The sequence below is a fragment of the Odocoileus virginianus genome, chromosome 12, assembly GCF_023699985.2.
Source record: "Odocoileus virginianus isolate 20LAN1187 ecotype Illinois chromosome 12, Ovbor_1.2, whole genome shotgun sequence".
NCBI lineage: Eukaryota > Metazoa > Chordata > Mammalia > Artiodactyla > Cervidae > Odocoileus > Odocoileus virginianus.
Window position 1 is genome coordinate 19,808,000 of NC_069685.1, and position 20,429 is coordinate 19,828,428.

The window sequence follows — 20,429 nt, forward strand, 5'->3', positions numbered from 1 at the left end:
GAAACTTACACTGCCGTATGTAAAATAGGTAGCCAAGGGGAGTTTGCTGTATGGCTCAGGAAACGCAAGAGGGGCTCTCTATGAAACCAGAGGGGTATGGTGGGGAGGGCGATGGGAAGGAGGTTCAAAACGGAGGGGATGTATGTATACCTGTGGCTGATTCATGCTGAAGTTTGACAGAAAATAACAAAATTGTGTAACACAATTATTCTTCAATAAGAAATAAAATAAATTTAAAAAATTAATTTAGCTCAAATGATAGCAGATCCATTTAAATGTGTATAATTTTGATCATAACCTTAGAGAAAATACAGTTTAACTAAGAATGAATTTTTAATCCATATTTTTGTTAAAATAGGTTTAAAAGACTTTACCCAGAAGACACAGTTTGAAGACACATGATATTTTTATATTGCAATGGCAATTTCTGTATAAGACAGTTTTAATATCATTTTACTGAATATTCCTGGGTTTCATATGACACATAAATAAGAAAATAATGCAAAAATCATAAAAATTACTTATTAACTATTTATGTCTAAAGTATAAAGCTGTCATAGTTGGTCAATGGCAATCAAATTTGTTAACTATCTGACAAAAGGTCACAAGGTTTTCAGCATCTTATAAATGACCAACAAAGAATAATTTGCATAAATGTATTTCATTTGAAACTCTTGTTGAGATGATAAGATCGGTTGATAGATAGATAATGAATAGGTACGTAGGTCAGTAGGCACTAGAAAGGTAGGTAAGTAGACAGATGGTTAAATAGATAAATGTGGAAGAAGAAACTGAAACAATACATTCTTTGATAATGTTTTAGGAATTTAGTATTTAGGATTCTCAAATACTTAAATGTGTGAAAGTGATAAGAAACAGCCAAGTCCTGGTGATGTTTTTTTCTCATATTTAGGCATTAGAGAACTGTTATCATTGAAAAGTGGAAGTATTAAAATGACTATGTAAGGACTGTAATTGGTAATGATAGCAATTACAAAGGCTTTTCTTTCAAGTCTTAGTTCTGCTAAGGACACTTTTTCTCAGATAATTGTTCTACAATAATGTGGTGAATAGATATCCCTCTATAAATGGCCATTTCCCCATGATTGTGTCATTCCTTTTTTCATTAGACAACCAATAGTTTCCTCATTGAAATAGCACTTCCTTATTAGTGAAATGGGTAGGTTTGGTATTTTCTCATGGAATAACTAATATCCATTTTTTAAAAAAGCTAAGAAGGAATGTTCACCTTTCCTTGGGAATGATTACACAGATTGTCACTGGCCAGTCTGTGCTCTCGGGGCTTCCTAAAATATTGATTGAAGTAATGGATTCTATTGATGTATAATTTTCTCACAAGATATGCTAGAGATTTCAAGAGTGAAACTGACTAATCTCTACATGTTGTTCTGGAGGATGCTGATAGGATTTATGAAAAAAAAAAAAAAAAAAAGCAAATTTTAGAGAGGTGTAGAGTGCTTCCAAATAATTTTATTAAAACATCAACTTGGCAGTCAAATGGCCTCTTCAGAAACCTGGGAAATCTTTTGGTCACTACCTTTTTTTTACTTTCAAGCTAAATCTAATAATCCACTTTTGCTTATCTCTTTCTTTCCATCTTTATTTTTTACAGTTCTACATGTCCAGCCCGAAGGTTTCTCCTCTTCACCTCATAAACAAACCTACTTTTCCATCTCTCTTAAATATGTGGTTAAAACTTTGATTTTGTTGTTTTACTAAGACTTTATTTTTTAATAATAAGATAAATTAATTAAATAAAGAAAATTTCTGTACTAGATTCACAAATTGAGGGAGAGGTACAGAGATTTCCCATATATCCCGTGCCTTCACACATGCACAACCTCCCCCATTATCAACATCCCCCATCAGAGAAATATATTTATAAAAATTGGTGAGCCTACATCAATATCACAGTTACCCAAAATCCATAATTTAAAATATGGTTCACTTTCAGTGCTGTAAGTTCTATAGGTCTGGACAAATGTATAATGATATATGTCCATCATTGTGGTATCATACAGAGTATTTTTGGGCTTCCTAGTTAGCACTAGTGGTAAAGCATCTGCGTGCCAATGCAGGACATGTAAGAGACAGGGATTGTCTCTGGGCTGGGAAGATTTCCTAAACTAAGAAATGGTACCCGATTCCAGTATTCTTGCCTGGAAAATACTGTGGGCAGTGGACCCTGGCTGGCTCCAGTCCACGGGGCCACAAAGAGTGGCCCTACTGAGCACAAGCACAGTGCAGAGCATTTTCCCTGCCCTAAAATTCTCCCTGCTTCATCTGTTTATTCCTCCCTCCCACATACCCACCTGCAAACCTGATCTTCTTACTGTCTTTTTACTGTGTTGTTTTACCTTTTCTAGAATATCATCTAGTTGAAATCATATGGTACATAGCCTTTTAAGATTGACTTCTTTCTCTTAGTACTATGTATTTAAGGTTCCTCCATGGCTTTTCATGGCTTGATAGTGAATTTCTTTTTAGTGCAGAATATTCTGTTGTCTGGATGTACCACAGCTTATTTACTTATTCACATAATGAAGGACATCTTTGTTGCTTCGTATTTTTATAGCTATGAATAGAGCTACTGTAAACATGCATATGCAGCTTTTTGTGTTAAGATATAAGAAGTTTTCAAATGTTTTTTGTAAACAAAGAAGCATGATTGTTGAATCATATAGTAAGAGTATATTTACTTTTGTGGGCAACCACCAAACCATCTTTACAAGTGGCTGTACCACTTTGCATTGCCTTCAGCAGTAATCAGAGTTCATGTTGCTTTACATCATCACCAGAATTTGGGGTTGTTGCTGTTCTTGATTTTGATTATTCTAATATGATTGTAGGTATATCTCCCTGTTTTAATTTGCATTTCCCTGATGACATGATGCAGAGCATCTTTCATACATTTATTTGATATCTGTGCCATCTCTTTTTGGTGAGGTATGTGAAAGTCCTTGGCCCATTAGTTACATCATTTTGTTTGTTTCTTGTTGTTCAGATTTAAGAGTTCTTTGTATATTTTATATAATAGTTCTTTATCATATGTGTTTTTTGCAAATATTTTCCCCAGTCTATAACTTAGCCTTCCCAGAATATCTTCTTGATATTCTCTTTCACAGAACTGTGGTTTGTAAATTTAATTAAATCCAGCTTATATTAATAAGTAATTTCTTTCATGGATCATGCCTTTTGTGTTGTATCTGACAAGTCTTGGACATATCTAAGGTAATTGAGATTTTCTCCTGTGTTGTCTTATAGGAGTTTTATAGTTTTGGGTTTTATACCTACATCTGTGATTCACTTTGAGTTAATTTTTGTGAAAGATGTAAGCTCTATGTCTAAACATATAAATTTTTGGTTTTTGCACATGGATGTCCAGTTGCTCCAGCACCATTCATTGAAGATACTGTCTTTGCTCCATAGTATTAGTTTTGCTCCTTTGTCAAAAATCAGTTGATTATATTTGTGTCTCTTTTGGGGCTCTCTATTGGGTTCCATTGATCAATTTTCTTTTCTTTCCCTAATTCCATGCTTTCTTTGTTTTGTTTTAAATTAATTTATTTATTTTGATTGAAGGAAAACTACTTTACAATATTGTGATGGTTTTTGCCACACAGCAGCATGAATCGGCCATAGGTATACATGGCCGTAGGTGCACATCCCCCCCCATCCTGAACTCCCCCCCACTCTATCCCTCAGGGTTACTGGTTTTGGGTGCCCTGCTTCATGCTCCCTTGATTACTGTAGCTTTATAGTAAATCTGGAAGTCAGACAGTGTTGTTCCTGGTGAAATTAAGGTTGTTTTTTGTTGTTGTTGTTGTGAGATAATTTGGAGACAAAGCAGAAAGGTTAAGAAAGTAAAGTGAGAGTTCATTTAAGCACGGATATGCTCTCAGAGGGAGAGTGGGCAGGCAGGTGAGGAGTTGTTGCACCGTTTCTTTGGCAAGCTAGTTATATGTTTGTGTTATTCACTCAGCTGTGTCTGATTCTTTGGGACCCCATGGATTGTAGCCTGCTAGACTCCTCTGTCCATGGAATTCTCCAAGCAAGAATACTGGAATGGGTTGCCGTCCCTTTCTCCAGGGGATCTTCCCAACCCAGGGATCAAACATGGGTCTCCCGCACTGCAGGCAGATTCTTTACCTCTGAGCCACCAGGGAAGCTCAAGATGGTTATGAGGCGAAAACAAATGAAAGGGTGGAATACTCACTGGGGAAAGAGGAGTTTGGGGTCATATTCCCCAATTTTCATCCCAACTCCATTTTCCTAAGGAAAGGTGGGATTTTTGTGCTTATTCAGCTTAAATCAGAAGTGTCATGGTGTTGGTACGTGCTGGGTACTTTTTATCTGTAAGGCTAATTTTATTGTAATGAGAGCACAATGAGCAAAAGGTTGTATTCAGTCACAGGAGATAACCATCTTTCCCCATCTGTCTTTGTCTATAGTATCCAGAAGACACTTCTCACCCAAAATGTGTGGTTTCCTGTCAGCTCGAGCTTCCTGCTTTCTTTTGCCTATGGATCCTGCTGTTTACAAGATGTGGGATTTCCTGCCACCCAGCTCTTGGACCCATTTCTCTGCTCATACCTAGCTATCTGCTTGCTCTAACAGGGTCAGTCTTACAGCTTTGTTCTTCTTCAGTATTTTATCGGCTATTTTAGTTCTTTTGACTCTTCATATATACTGTAGAATCAATTTGTCCATATACAAAAAATAACTTGCTAGTATTTTGATTGTGATTTCATTAAATGTATAGATCAAGATGGGAAGAACTTGAAGAGGAAAGGCTAAAATTTTACATAACCTCCTGCTCCTTCTTCCTCTGTAACTCAGCTTGCTCCTTGCAATGTCTGGATCACATAGGTCATGTAGCCTCAGAAAGTGGGGACTTACAATGGTGGAGAAGGAAATGGCAACCCACTGCAGTATTCTTGCCTGGAAAATCCCATGGACGGAGGAGCCTGGTAGGCTACAGTCTATGAGGTCACAGCGAGTCGGACACGACTGAGTGACTTCACTTTATCACAATACTAGGAACTGGAGATTATCTCACTCACCCTTGTCCTGCTCTTTGCAACTGCCCAGCCCCTGCAAACCTGCTTAATTATGCCTGTCCGTGTAAAGGTCAGGCATCCTTCTCCCCATCTTGACTACTATTCCCTTACATGTTGAAACCCCTTAGTTTAAACCAGCAGTGGGCAATAAATATAGTGTTGCCCACTATAGTCTGTCTATAAAAACTCTGTAACCCCTTTGTTCGGGCCTCAGAGCTTAGAGTGTTAAGTCCTCTGTGTCCGCCAGCATAATAAACCTGAGTTCTCCAACTCTCCAAGTGTGCTTTCTCGATTACTGGTTTCTGCAAGAAACTGACATCATAACAATATAGACAATATTGAGTTTTCCTATACATGGATATGAACTATCTCTTCATTTATTTGGTTTTTCTTCCATTTAGTTGATCAGTGTTTTATAGTTTTCCTTATATATATCTTGTACATATTTTGTTAGATTTATACCTATTGTACTTTTTTAGTACTAATGTTAATGCTATTGTGTTTTTAATTCAAATTGTTCATTGCTGATGTGTAAGAAAGTAATAGATTTTTATGTATTAATTTTGTATCCTCCAACTCTGATGGTTAGTTTTAAGTTTTATGGGTCAGTTCTTTCAAATTTTTGGCACAGGTGATCATGTCATCTACAAAGATAATTATATCTTTTCCTTCCTAGTCAGTGTATATTTTACTTCCTTTTCTTGTTTATACTAGCTAGAACGTCTATAGTACAATACAGAAAAAGAGTGATGAAAGAAGACATCTTTGCCTTATTGTAATCTTAGTGGGAAAACAGTATTTTTTTTTCCATTTATTTTTATTAGTTGGAGGCTAATTACTTTACATCATTACAGTAGTTTTTGTCATACATTGAAATGAATTAGCCATGGATTTACATGTATTCCCCATCCCGGTCCCCCCTCCCACCTCCCTCTCCACCCGATCCCTCTGGGTCTTCCCAGTGCACCAGGCCCGAGCACTTGTCTCATGGTACATATACACCATGGAATATTACTCAGCCATTAAAAAGAATTCATTTGAATCAGTTCTAATGAGATGGATGAAACTGGAGTCCATTATACAGAGCGAAGTAAGCCAGAAAGATAAAGACCATTACAGTATACTAACACATATATATGGAATTTAGAAAGATGGTAACAATAACCCTATATGCAAAACGGAAAGCAGTATTTCTTACCATTAAGTATGATGTTCAGTCAGTCAGTCAGTTCAGTCGCTCAGTCATGTCTGACTCCTTGTGACCCCATATACTGCAGCATGCCAGGCTTACCTGTCCATCATCAACTCCTAGAGCTTGCTCAAACTCATGTCTATCGAGTTGGCTATACTATCCAACCATCTCATTCTCTGTGATTCTGTTCTCCTGCCTTCACCGTTTTTTTTTTTCTAATGAGTCAGCTCTTCACATCAGGTGGCCACAGTATTGGAGCTTCAGCTTCAGCATCAGTCCTTCCAATGAATGTTCAGGACTGATTTCCTTTAGGATTGACTGGTTTGATCTCCTTGCAGTCCAAGGATCTCTCAAGAGTCTTCTCCAACACCACAGTTCAAAAGCATCAATTCTTCAACACTCAGCTTTCTTTATAGTCCAACTCTCACATCCACACATGACTACTAGAAAAACCATAGCTTTGACTAGATGGACCTTTGTCAGCAAAGTAATGTCTCTGCTTTTTAATATGCTTTTTAGGTTTGTCATAGCTTTTCTTCCAAGGAGAAATTGTCTTTTAACTTTATGGCTATAGTCACCATCTGCAGTGATTTTGGAACCCAAGGAAATAAAATCTGTCACTGTCTCCATTGTTTTCCCAACTATTTGCCATGAAGTGATGGGACTGGATGCCATGATCTTAGTTTTTTGAATGTTGAGTTTTAAGCCAGATTTTTCACTCTGCTCTTTCACTGTCCATAAGAGGCTCTTTAGTTCCTCTTCACTTTCTGCCACAAGGATAGTATCATCTGCATATCTGAGTTTATTGATATTTTTCCTGGCAATGTTTTTCCAGTTTAAAGTATGATGTTCGCTGTAGAACTTTTATATTCTTTATCAAGTTGAGAATGTTTGGTTCTACTCCTTGCTTGTTGCGAGTTTCTATCATAAATGTTGGATGGATTTTGTAAAATTTTTTTTCTGCCTCTATTGATATGATCATGTGGTTTTGCTTTTTTAGTCTATTGGTGAATTACACTAACTGATTTTTGAATGCTCAATCATCCTTGTTTAGCAGGAATAAATCCCACTTATTTGCAGTATATAATTCTTTTTATACATTGTTGCATTCAACTTCCTAATATTTTGTTGAAGATTTTTGCATTAATATCCATTAGGAATTTTGGTCAATAGTATAAATCTTCTTTTCTAATATATGTATTCTATAAATTTATGTTATGAATTATATGCTATAAATTATCCTCCAAGTACAGTTTTTGCTTCATCCCACAAATTTCATAAGTTGTTTTTTAATTTTAGGAAAGAATGCTGTAAATTTTTTCTCCAGATTTCTTCTTTGGTCCACGTGTTGCTTCAAGTGTGTTGGTTAATCACCACATGTTTTTATATTTTCCAGTTGTCTTTCTATTATTGACTTCTAGTTAAATTTCATTGTGATCTGAGAATAGACATTGTTTGATATATATTATTTAAATTTTTAAGGTGTGTTTAAACTGAGAACATGGTCTATATTGATGAATGTTCTGTGTGAGCTTGAAAAGAATGTGTATGTTGCTGTTGTTGGAAGATTAAGTCTATAAATGTCAATTATATCCAGTTGATTGATGCTGTTGTTGAGTTCAGCCATGTCCTTACTCATATTCTGCCTCCTTGATCTGTCCATTTCTGAGAGAGGATTTTGACAATTACAACATGATAGTGGATTCACCTATTTCTCTTTCTGGTTTTATCAGATTTTACCTCTTATAGTTTGATGCTCTGTTGTTAGGTGTATAAATATTAAGGATTGTAATACTTTCCTGGAAAATTGACCCCTTTATCATTACATAATGCCCTTATTTATCCATAATAGCTTTATTTGCTTTGAAATCTGCTCCATCTGAGATTAATGTAGCTACTTCTGCTTTCTTTGATTAGTGTTACTATATTTTTCTCCAGCCATTTACTTCAAATCTATGCATGTTTTTATATATATTTAAAATTAGTTTTTTGTAGACATTAGATACTTGGGTCTTGTTTTGTGGTTCACTCTGACAGTCTTTATCATTTAGTTGATGCATTTGGACCATTGATATTCAGAGATGTATTTGGACTCATATCTACCATCTTTGTTACTATTTGAATTTAATGTTCTCCTTTTTTCCTACTTTGCCTTCCACTCTTTGTATGTCTTTTGTTTGTGGTTTCAAATGAGCATTTTACATGATTCCATATTTCCTCTTTTCTTAGCATATAGGTTATACTTCTCTTTTTTGCTGTTTTTATGGTTGTCCTAGGGTAACCATAAATATTGCAATAGGTATTCACATATAGTTTAAGTCCATTTTCAAATGATAGTATATCACTTCATGGGTAGTATGAGTACCTATTAATAATAATTATTATTTCTTCCCCTCCAACAATTCTCCAGTTTAAGGTTAATAGATATGGTATTTTTGTATCTAAATATTTATTGTAAGTTTTCAATTATGTTTAAATTCTGAACTATGTTTCCATAAAGACAGAGGCACATTGGTTTGTATTTCACAGGAAATAATTTATCTTTAGGTCACAAATATGAATGAGTATATTTTGCCAATATTATAAAGATGATTTCAAATGCTAGCTAATCTCTTTCTCAAATTGCAACCACTTGTTTAATCTTTAATGAAAATAGAGTCCAAAAACAAATGCTTAAACATATCACTATGTGAGATTCTGATGACTAAGAAATCCCTGAAAGAGCAGTGAACCATGATTATTGGAAAGCTCAGAACGCTAGCAAGGTTTACTTGCAAACAGTTAACAGAAGGCCACAAATTGTGTTTCCTAAGAGGAACTAGGAGATATATATGTCATTTATTAATGCATTGAAATTGCCTTGTCTTGGGTGAGTATTGCACAAGAACTCCAAGTCACCAGTTCCTAGTCTGTTATTTGTCATAGCATGGCCCTGCACTCCACCTCATAGACAGCCACTAAGTCATGCAGGCCTTTGTCCTTTCATAATTTGTTGGCAGCCAATGTAGGGACAGTGATTCACCTCAGTTGTTAAACTTCTTCAAAGGACTCAATGCAACTTTGCTTTTTTATCCATGTAGTTTTGTATAAACTAATCAGAATCTATGACTTTATGGTTAGTTAAAATATGACCTGAGAAGGCTTCATGAAATTCAAAAGCATTGCTATCATTTATTGTTAATCCTAACTTTTCTAGCACTTTTAGTGTAGTATATGTTGTTGGTTCAAGTGAAAGCTGATCTTTGGAATCCTGAAACCAATACACAAAATCCCTCATATGTGCCTTCAGCTTATAACCTATGACCAGAGTTTTTTTTCCTCAGCGTTGCAGATGCACTGTCAGGAAAGAAGAATTTGCAGCTGTCACTGTGCCATAGGGCTTGATGAATGCAGGTTTTAGCTTGACTGTCTACTTCAGAAAGGACAAAGGCCACTATCTTTGGTGACTATATCTTTTCCTTGTATTTGAAGATGTACAACATCAGAAAGAAGTCCTTCACCCTGAGCCTTCTTGGCTAGACTGTGCAAATGCAGTGCATGCTCACTCTGTTGCAGTTGAGAAACAACAGGGCAGATGAAAGTCAGTCTGAGGACCGATGCATGGTCACGCTCAGGTGATAAGATTAAAGATAGTCACTGACCTAAAATCTTGGCCTTTTTGAGATCGAGCATGAGTTTCCTCAAGTGACAAATAGTTACATAGGATATTAACTCTATATCACTGCCACAACCACATTACTGGCTAGAAGTAATCAAGCCAACACTTGTAGTCCTGGTTTGGTTAGCAAAGATGCAAGCCATGGTGACAGATCACAGGAGACTTGTCAGAGAGGTCAGCTTCAAGGGACAGACTGTTTACCTACATTGTTTTTACTTCTGTATAACTTTGCCAAAGATGATGTAACCAACAATTTCCTTTGGGACCTTGGTTTGATGCAACAAATCAGAGCCAAATCACATGGCATCAGGTCTTTATATAAAGTGCCTGACAGCAAAAATGGAGTGTGACATTATCTACCACCACCATATTCTTTATATAGGGTTTAGCCAAGGTCTTCTTTAATTTTTTATGGGCAGCTGGGGGCAGCATTTAGCTGCTGGGAACAGCTCCGAAGTCTCAAGAAAATCTGAGTACCCATTTTGCTGAACTTGGAAGATTTTTTTCAAGTTAATGGCAAGATGGGAGCCCTGCTGCAGTGGTCCCCACCTTAGCTTGAGCTCCTGTTGTGAGCAGCATTTTGCCTCAAGTTTCTGGGATGAAAGGGATCTAGGGGGCTAGGGGTGGATCTAGTCTAGAAAGAACCCCTCTTGCAAGCCATCAGACTCCAGAGGTGTAGCTGGGTCCCGGCTGTCTGCCTGAAACCTGACTAGATGACTGACATCTGACCTCATGATAGGCCTTCTTTCTTTCAATAGTGGAAGGGTTCTTTCTGCCCCTTTAGCCAAAGTGAAGGGCACCATTAAGGGACCTGAAGTAAGTCAGCATGGGTTTGGCAGGGTGAGAGGTGATCAGGTAGGGTTGGGTTAGTCAGAAAGTATGTTGAGGGCCTGGCTAGTGCAAGGCTGAGTCTGACTAGGATATTCCAGAGCCTGGGCAGAATTCCTGCAGAGGCTAAGGCAGCCTCTGAGCCTCATCTCTTTTGCCAAAAAACTTCAAAAAACATTCCTTGCATGATAAGTATCCTGGTAACAAATTCCCTCTGTTTTTATTTATCTGAGAAAATCTATTTTTCCTTCACTTTTGAAGGATAACTACAGGTTATAGACTTCTAGATTGGTAGGTTTTTTCCTCTCAGCCTTTTTTTATACCCTAAACTGATCTTTTAAGTCACCAGGTATCATGAGTTAGGCAGAAATGAAACATTAGTACAACATATAAATCTTGCTCCAAGTCTTTAAATTCCTCATGTTCAGGTTTTCGTCTTACAAAAATAAGAGGAATTGGAAAATTAACTTTTAAATCAATATTTCTAATTACATATATACCCTCTTTTGAGGTAAGTCCCCAAATCAGATACTCATGCCTGAAAAGTTCTTGCTGTCTACCAGAAAGGGGCAAAGTGTCTTTTTCACCTTTCCAAAGCGGAAATGAATTTTATAATATAGAGATTCAAAGTGTTACCTTTTTCCTCCACATCCTTGCTTCTTTTTCTTCTTCTCCCTGACTTGCGATGACAAGGAATGCGCATCTCAGAAGTGGAAACTTGTCTCCCCTGGTAGCTAGTCCTCAGCACGTCCTCCACAAACTCTGCTTCCCCCCATGTCTGAGTTAGCCAACCCCTTCCCCTGGTGCCTGGGGCGAGAGTGAGGGGAAGGGTAGGGAGAAGAGGACAGAAGAGGATGAAGAAGGTTGGAAATAGTTTTACCGCAGCTACCGTCAATGAGACTAGAGATCTAAGAACTTACATACCGTATGTAGAAATCTCTCAACACTTTAAATATTTCACTCTATTTTCTTCTCACATGGTTACTGAGGAGAAGTTGATGGCAGTTTTTATCTTTGTTCCTCTTTGAGTAATGTGGTTTTCTCCACCCCAACTCCTGGCTTCTTTCAGAATTTTTTTTCTTTCCCTTTGATTTTCTGTAGTTTGAAAAAGATATGCCTAGCTTAAGGTTTTTGTTTGTTTTGTTGTTGTTGTTGGTGGTGGTGGTGTCATTTATCCTGCTTGGTTTTCTCTGATATTCCTGGATCTGTGGTTTGGTGTCTGACATTAATTTGGGGAAATTCTCAGTCGTTATTTTTATTTTTTTCTCTGTCCCTTTCTTGCTCTGTCTTAGGTTTTGGTTAAAGCATTTACCCAAAAGGTCAGCCTTCTCAAAAACTGAGGGTTGCTGGAGTATTTTAAAATGGTTCCATTTCTCCTGCCCCTTCCTGAAGCCCAAGGGGATTTTTCTCTAATATTTACTCTGAGAACCTGGATGAATTTCTCATAGGAAATCCTGTAATTTAGAGGGAGGGGCATCTGTGGCTGGGTTCCCCTTGAGTTTTTAATTCTTTTGCCTCTCCGATTTGTCCACATGGAGTCTCCAGCAGTTCTTCAATCATAGCCCAGGTTTACTACCTGCCCCCTCCCATTTCTAGAGGTGATTTCTACTTGGGATCTCTGCTCAGGTCAGGCATCACTGCCTGTCTATCTTCTGTTTGTCTCCAATCCTAGACACAGCTGTTTTCCCTGTGTCCTCCCCTCTCTAGGGAACCAAGTAAAGTTATTGATTTTTCACTCTTTTCAAATTTTTATCATTAGGATAGGGTGGTGACTTAAGATCCTTGTATCAGAACTGGAAACGGAACCCTAAACATGTCACTTTAACATATAATTAAAATGATTTAATGCCTGTCCAATAAGATCTGCATGCCTTCCTTGTTAAATAATGTGGCACTGCACCAATATTTCCTGAAGTCATTCTGGACCACTTGGTCTTCTTGTTTCCTCGCAAGGAAGGAGAAAACATTAGAAGAACTTGATATAGGTGCACCTCAGAGACATTGTGACTTTTGCTCCAGAACACTGAAATGAAGCAAATATTTCAGTAAAGGGAATCATTTGAAATTTGGTTTCCCAGTGCATATGAAAGTAGTTTTTGTTCAGTCTACTCAGTCATGTGAGACCCCAGGCACTGCAGCCCCTCCCTGTCCTTCACTACCTCTTGGAGTTTGCTCCAACTCATGTCCTTTGAGTCAGTTAGGCCATCAAACCATCTCATCCTCTGTCATCCCCTTCTTCCCCCTTCTTCAATCTTTCCTGGCTTCAGGGTCTTTACCAATGAGTCTGCTCTTCACATCAGGTGGCCGAAGTATTGGAGCTTCAGCATCAGCATCAGTCCTTCCAATGAATATTCAGGGTTGATTTCCTTTAGGATTGACTTGTTTGATCTTGCAGTCCAAGGGACTCTCAAGAGTCTTTTCCAGCACCACAGTTCAAAAGAACCAATTCTTCAGTGCTCAGACATCTTTAAGGTCCAGCTCTCACATCCATACCTAACTATTGGAAAAACCTTAGTTTTGACTAGATGGAGCTTTGTAAGCAAAGTGATGTCTCTCTCTTTTTAATACACTCTCTAGGTTTGTCATAGCTTTTCATCCAAGGAACAAGTGTCTTAATTTCGGGGCTGTAGTCAGCATCTGCAGTGATTTTGGAGCCCAAAAAATAAAGTCTGTCACTGTTCCCATTGTTTTCCCATCTATTTGCGATGAAGTGATAGGACTCGATGCCATGATCTTTATTTTCTGAAAGTTGAGTTTTAATCCAACTTTTTCACTCTCTTCTTTCACTTTAATCAAGAGGCTCTAGTTCCTCTTCACTTTCTGCCATGAGGGTAATGTCATCTGCATATCTGAGGTTATTGATATTTCTCCCAGTGATCTTGATTCCAGATTGTGCTTCACCCATCCTAGGATTTCAGCTGATGTATTCTGTATATAAGTTAAGTAAGCAGGATGACAACATACAGCCTCGACATACTCTTTTACCAGCTTTTGAACCAGTGCATTGTTCCATTCTAACTGTAACATTGTGTAACCATTGTCTGGTTCTCACTGTTGCTTCTTGACCTGCATAAGGTTTCTAAGGAAGCAGGTAAGGTGGTCTGGTATTCCCATCTCTTTTAGAATTTTCCACAGTTTGTTGTGATCCACAGTTTGTGGTCCTACACAGCATGGCTCACCCAAAACAGATTGGTCTTGGTGAAGAGTTCTGACAAAATGTGGTCTACTGGAGAAGGGAATGGCAAACACTTCAGTATTCTTGCCTTGATGAACTCCTTGATGAACTCCTCAGGTTGCTAGGTGCCCAATATGCTACTGGAGATCAGTGAAGAAATAACTCCAGAAAGAATGAAGAGATGGAGCCAAAGCAAAAGCAGCACCCAGTTGTGGATGTGACTGGTGATGGAAGCAAGGCCTGATGCTGTAAAGAGCAACGTTGCATAGGAACCTGGAATGTTACATCCATGAATCAAAGCAAATTGGAAGTGGTCAAACAGGAGATGGCAAGAGTGAACATCAACATTTTAGGAATCAGGGAACTAAAATGGACTGGAATGGGTGAATTTAACTCAGATGACCATTATATCTACTACTGTGGGCAAGAATCCCTAAGAAGAAATGGAGTAGCCATCACAGTCAACAATACACTCTGAAATGCAGTACTTGGTTGCAATCTGAAAAGTGACAGAATGATCTCTGCCCATTTCCACGGTAAACCATTTGATATCATGGTAATCAAAGTCTATGCCCTGACCAGTAATGCTTAAGACGCTGAAGTTGAATGGTCCTATAAGACCTACAAGACCTTCTAGAACTAAAAACCAAAAAAGGTGTCCTTTTCATTATAGGGGATTGGAGTGCAAAAGTAGGAAGCCAAGAAACACCTGGAGTAACAGGCAAATTTGGTCTTGAAGTACAGAATGAAGTAGGGCAAAGGCTAATGGAGTTTTGCCAAGAGAACGCACTGGAGATAGCAAGCACCCTCTTCCAAGTACACAAGAGAAGACTCTACACACGGACATCACTATATGGTCAACACCAAAATCAGACTGATTATATTCTTTGCAGCCAAAGATGGAGAAGCTCTTAACAGTCAGCAGAAACAAGACTGGGAGCTGACTGTGGCTCAGATCATGAACTCCTTATTGCCAATTTCAACTTAATTGAAGAAAGTAGGGAAAACCACTAGATCATTCAGGTATGACCTAAATCAAATCCCTTATGATTATACAGTGGAACTGAGAAATCAATATAAGGGACTAGATCTGCTAGACAGAGTGCCTGATGAACTTGGATGGAGGTTTGTGGCATTGTACAGGAGACAGGGATCAAAAGCATCCCCAAGAAAAAGAAAATGCAAAAAAAGCAAAATGGCTGTCTTTAGGAGGCCTTACAAATAGCTGAGAAAAGAAGAAAAGTGAAAGACAAAGGAAAAAAGGAAAGATATACCCAATTTAATGCAGAGTTCCAAAGAATAGCAAGGGGAGATAAGAAAGTCTTCCTCAGTGATCAGTGCAAAGAAATAGAGGATGAAAGTAGAATGGGAGAAATAGAGGATGAAAGTAGAATGGGAAAAACGAGATCTCTTCAAGAAAATTATAGATACCAAGGGAACATTTAATGCAAGAATGGGCTCAATAAAGGACAGAAATGGCATGGACCTAACAGAAGCAGAAGATATTATGAAGAGGTGGCAAGAATACACAGAAGAACTGAACAAAAAAGATCTTCACAACCCAGATAATCACGATGGTGTGATCACTCACCTAGAGCCAGACATCCTGGAATGTGAAATCAAGTGGGCCTTAGGAAGCATCACTTCGAACAAATCTAGTGGAGGTAATGAAATTACAGTGGAGCTATTTCAAATCCTAAAAGACAATGCTGTGAAAGTGCTGCACCCAATATGCCAGGAAATTTGGAAAACTCAGCAGTGCCCACAGGACTGGAAAAGGTCAGTTTTCATTCCAATCCCAAAGAAAGGCAATGCCAAAAAATCCTCAAACTACTGAAAAATTGCACTCATCTCACACGCTAGCAAAGCAATGCTCAAAATTCTTCAAGCCAGGCTTCAGCAATACGTGAACCATGAACTTCCAGATGTTCAAGCTGGTTTTAGAAAAGGCAGAGGAACCAGAGATCAAATTGCCAATGTCCACTGGATCATTGAAAAAGCAAGAGAGTTCCAGGAAAAACATCTATTTCTGCTTTATTGACTATGCCAAAGCCTTTGACTGTGTGGATCACAATAAACTGTGGAAAATTCTGAAAGGGATGGGAATGCCAGACCACCTGACCTGCCTTTTGAGAAGTCTGTATGCAGGTCAGGAAGTAACAGTTAGTACTGGACATGGAACAACAGACTAGTTCCAAATAGAAAAAAGAGTATGTCAAGGCTGTATATTGCCACTGTGCTTATTTAACTTATATGCAGAGTACATCATGAGAAATGCTGTGCTGGATGAAACACATGCTGGAATCAAGATTGCCGGGGGAAATATCAATAACCTCACATATGCAGCCAACACCACCCTTATGGTAGATAGTGAAGAAGAACTAAAGAGCCTCTTGATGAAAGTGAAAGAGGAGAGTGGAAAAGTTGGCTTAAAGCTCAACATTCAGAAAACTAAGATCATGGCATCTGGCCCCATCACCTCATGGCAAATAGATGGGGAAACAGTGGAAACAGTGACAGACTTTATTTTTTTGTGCTCTAAAATCACTGCAGATGGTAACTGCAGCCATGAATTTAAACAACGCTTACTCCTTGGAAGGGAAGTTATGACCAACCTAGACAGCATATTAAAAAACAGAGACATTACTTTGCTGACTGACCAACCTAGACAGCATATTAAAAAACAGAGACATTACTTTGCTGACAAAGGTTCGTCTATTCAAGGCTATGTTTTTTCCAGTAGTCATGCATGGATGCTAGATTTAAAGTATAAAGAAAGCTAAGTGCTGAAGAATTGATGCTTTTAACTCTGGTGTTTGAAACGACTCTTGAGAGTCCCTTGGACTGCAAGGAGACCCAACCAGTCCATCCTAAAGAAAATCAGTGTTGAATATTCATTGGAAGGACTGATGTTGAAGCTGAAGCTCCAGTAGTTTGGCCACCTGATGCGAATAACTGACTCATTTGAAAAGACCCTGATGCTGAAAAAGTTTGAAGGTGGGAAGAAAAGGGGATGACAGAGGATGAGATGGTTGCATGGCATAACTGACTCAATGGGCAACTCTGGATGTTGGTGATGGACAGGGAATCCTGGTGTGCTGCTGTCCAGGGGGTCGGAAAGAGTCAGACACAGCTGAACAACAAATTGAACTGAACAGTTGGTGGTCGTCCACTCAATCAAATGCTCTAACATAGTCAATGAAGCAGAAGTAGAATTTTTTCTGGAATTCTCTTGCTTTTTCTATGATCCAGTGGATGCTGGCAATTTGATCTCTGGTTCATCTGCCTTTTCTAAATCCAACTCTCTTATTGCATTCCATTAAGTATACAGTAACATTATGTTTAAAGAACAATATTCATACCTTAATTTAAAAAGTTTATTGCTAAAAAATACTAACCATCATCTGATAACACAGGGTTGCCACAAACCTTCAATTTATAAAAAAATATAATACCTGCAAAGTGTAATGAAGTGATGGGCAATAAAAGATTTGGCTGTATTTAGGAATCTTCTTTCTTTGCATCCAGTTGTGACATAACATCCTTTTACTCTTTTCTCCACATTTACTGTCTGCATGGAAACTGAGTGCATAGGTATCTCTTTTTTCCAGAAACTCTCTGGTAAATACCTTAGTGTAGTGTTGTTGGGGAGAGTGTAGCAATGTGGTGGGGAGGGGAGGATCTTGAGAGTGTCACAGAACAGGGAAGTTAAATTACTCTTGTTTTATAAACCCTTATATGTGACCCCCAGCTCTCAGCCCCTAAAATACAGATCAAATTACTAACAGCACTTTTCATCCCTTCTTTCTTTATCTTTTTAATAGCCTAGGAATAGACTTTTAAATATTAAAAGGTTGAACTACCTCTCTACTAGGAACAAGATAAAGGAGAGAAGAGAGAAATTCTGAGCTTGACTGTGAAGTCAAAGCTAATGATTCTGTGATTTTGCAAAGTCTGAAACCCACATTATCTATGCAACAAAGCCTAAGAATTCTGTCACCAGACTTCCTCTATCCTCATCCCCAAATGTGATAAAGACTGGTTAGCATTAGGTACCAGTTATTGAGGAAACCATTTTTTGTTAAAGAATAGATACATATTTTAGTTTGTCTACTTATAAAAATGTCAACCTGATAGTGAGTAGAGGTAATGTCACTATATATTATGAGAACATTCGTTCAGTTTCAGTGTTTTAGAATATTGTTTTGCTTTGTAAAAGTTTAAATTTTAATACAATTTTATTTGCATATTTTTGTCTCTTTTTCTCCTATATTAAACACTAGTGTCTGCCTTATTGATGTGTAATAAGTAGTGCTAGCCCACCGCTCTCAACAATCACCAGTAGCCTGTGTCCAGTATTTTACTGAACTTCAGATATCATTTTATGCATTTATTACCCTCTGCTGCTATTCAGCAAAATGTCGTGACAACATTCTTATAGCATATAGAGACCTAAAACATCCTATGTGGTATTCTTCACTCTGATTGATTTGGGATCTATAACTGCTCTCAAATGAACAAAAAGCAAGAAAGTAATTTTGCTTTATCAACTAGTTCTTTTTTTTTTTTATCAACTAGTTCTTAATGAAAATGATCATTGTGTTTTCTTATAGGAAAAGAGGAGGTCTAGGGGATATTTCAGTGATGTTTATTTACTTAATCCCTTACCAAATAAGATTGTAAAAATCAAAGAACTGATTCTTCGCACACCCATTACATAGATTATATTTAAATTCATCAATAAACCCTGGAAAAAAATGTGAACTTAAATGTAAAAATTTATATACATATGTATGATGTTTGTCTACAAGAATATGATCATTATTTTAGAAAATAGAAATCATACTGCATATTTACATTTGTACATTATAAATTTTACTCAAGTAAATACATGAAGATTTTAATATTTTTCATTAAAATCCTTACTACATTACAGCTTTTAGTGTAGAGTTGTGTTAATTTTATTAAACTAGTCTCCTGTATTGAGTTTATGCTATTTCTAAATTCTCATGATCATAACAAAGTTTCAATGAATATTGTTTCATATAAATGTATTACTGACTTTAGCCTAAGTTATAGAGAAGAATTTTCTATGAATGAGCCATTTTATAATTTTTAACATAATCACTGATCTTGTTGTTAATATTAGCACAGTTATTATATTTTTTATCAATTTTAATTTTGTACAGTTCATTGTATTTCCAGTTTCAACTGGAAAACTCATTGTTTTTATATAACTTTAAAATTCTTCTTATAGTCTGTCAGATATGGGGTAGATTAGTCTCCCTTATATTCCATTCATTTTCTAATTTTATGGTAATTTTTAATTCACATTGAAAGCTTCACATATTGATTTCTATCAGCTGTAATATTTTTGATGGTATATTTTCATTTATATCTAGTTTTAAAAGCTCCTTTCTATCCCAAGACCAGATACATGAATATTATAATTTATATTTTCTGTGTTTAATTTGGCATGTGTTTCTGTAATTTTTAGTTTCTGCTCCTATAAAATGTTTGAAATTATAGTGTATACTGTACACATCATGGGCACTGGAGTGTGATACAGGGCAGAGCTCAAAATTTGAAAAATCTTAACACTTTTCAAAAGTTAATTTAACTATTTAATTTTTTCTTATAGTTTAGAGGCCTGCTTGGTTAATTTGTTTTTATAAACATATGTTTGCTTTGACTTCTTATACCAAGTTAACATTTGAAATTACTATATAAAATTCCATTGAATTTTGAATGGAATATTATTAAACACTTATGTTTTTAAGCTTATGGTGTTTTTTGGATGTCATATCTCAGTTAAATGTATATAAGAATTTTCCAGCTTTTTTTGTTTTTCAAAGTTATCTATATTTTAAAACAGAATTGAGTCTTAACTTTCCATTGATTTCAATATGCTGTCTGATTTTTCACTTATTTTAGTACAAAATATTATTTTTCATTTTTAAGTGTATCTCCATTAATTATATGAAGCCATTTTTTTATTGTTGTTGTTTTGCATCCTTGTTTCCTGTAATAGACTCAATCCCATTTTTAAAAATACATTGTGGAATTTACATATGTAAAAAATAGAGTTTTGGACTCTGTGGGAGAGAGTGAGGGTGGGATGATTTGAGAGGATAGCATTGAAACATGTATATTATCATATGTGAAATAGATCTCCAGTCCAGGTTGGATGCATGAGACAGGGTGCTCGGGGCTGGTGCACTGGGATGACCCTGAGGAATGGGGTGGGGAGGGAGGTGGGGGGGGATTCGGGATGGAGGACATGGGCACACCCATGGCTCATTCATGTGAATGTATGGCAAAAACCACTACAATACTGTTAAGTAATTAGCCTCAAATTAAAATAAACTAATTAATTAAAAAGAAATACATTGTGGGATTGAATTTATTATTGGGTTGGCCAAAAAGTTCAGCTAAATGAAGTTTTCAGTCAACCCAGTATTTTATTGAGTCCTGCCTCATATAGCTGTGGGAGAG

General features: G+C 37.1%; 1 long non-coding RNA gene and 1 pseudogene across 1 annotated transcript in view; one reads left to right on the forward strand and one right to left on the reverse strand.

Moving 5' to 3' along the window:
- The window catches only part of LOC139037693 (uncharacterized), a 51,781-nt gene that overhangs the window by 9,934 nt on the left and 21,418 nt on the right, over positions 1-20,429 (forward strand). Inside the window, exon 2 of the long non-coding RNA XR_011490524.1 lies at positions 4,473-4,639. This is a non-coding gene — a long non-coding RNA (uncharacterized lncRNA). The remainder of the gene's footprint in view (positions 1-4,472; positions 4,640-20,429) is intronic.
- LOC110144195 (trifunctional enzyme subunit beta, mitochondrial-like) lies at positions 9,231-10,363 on the reverse strand (annotated as a pseudogene).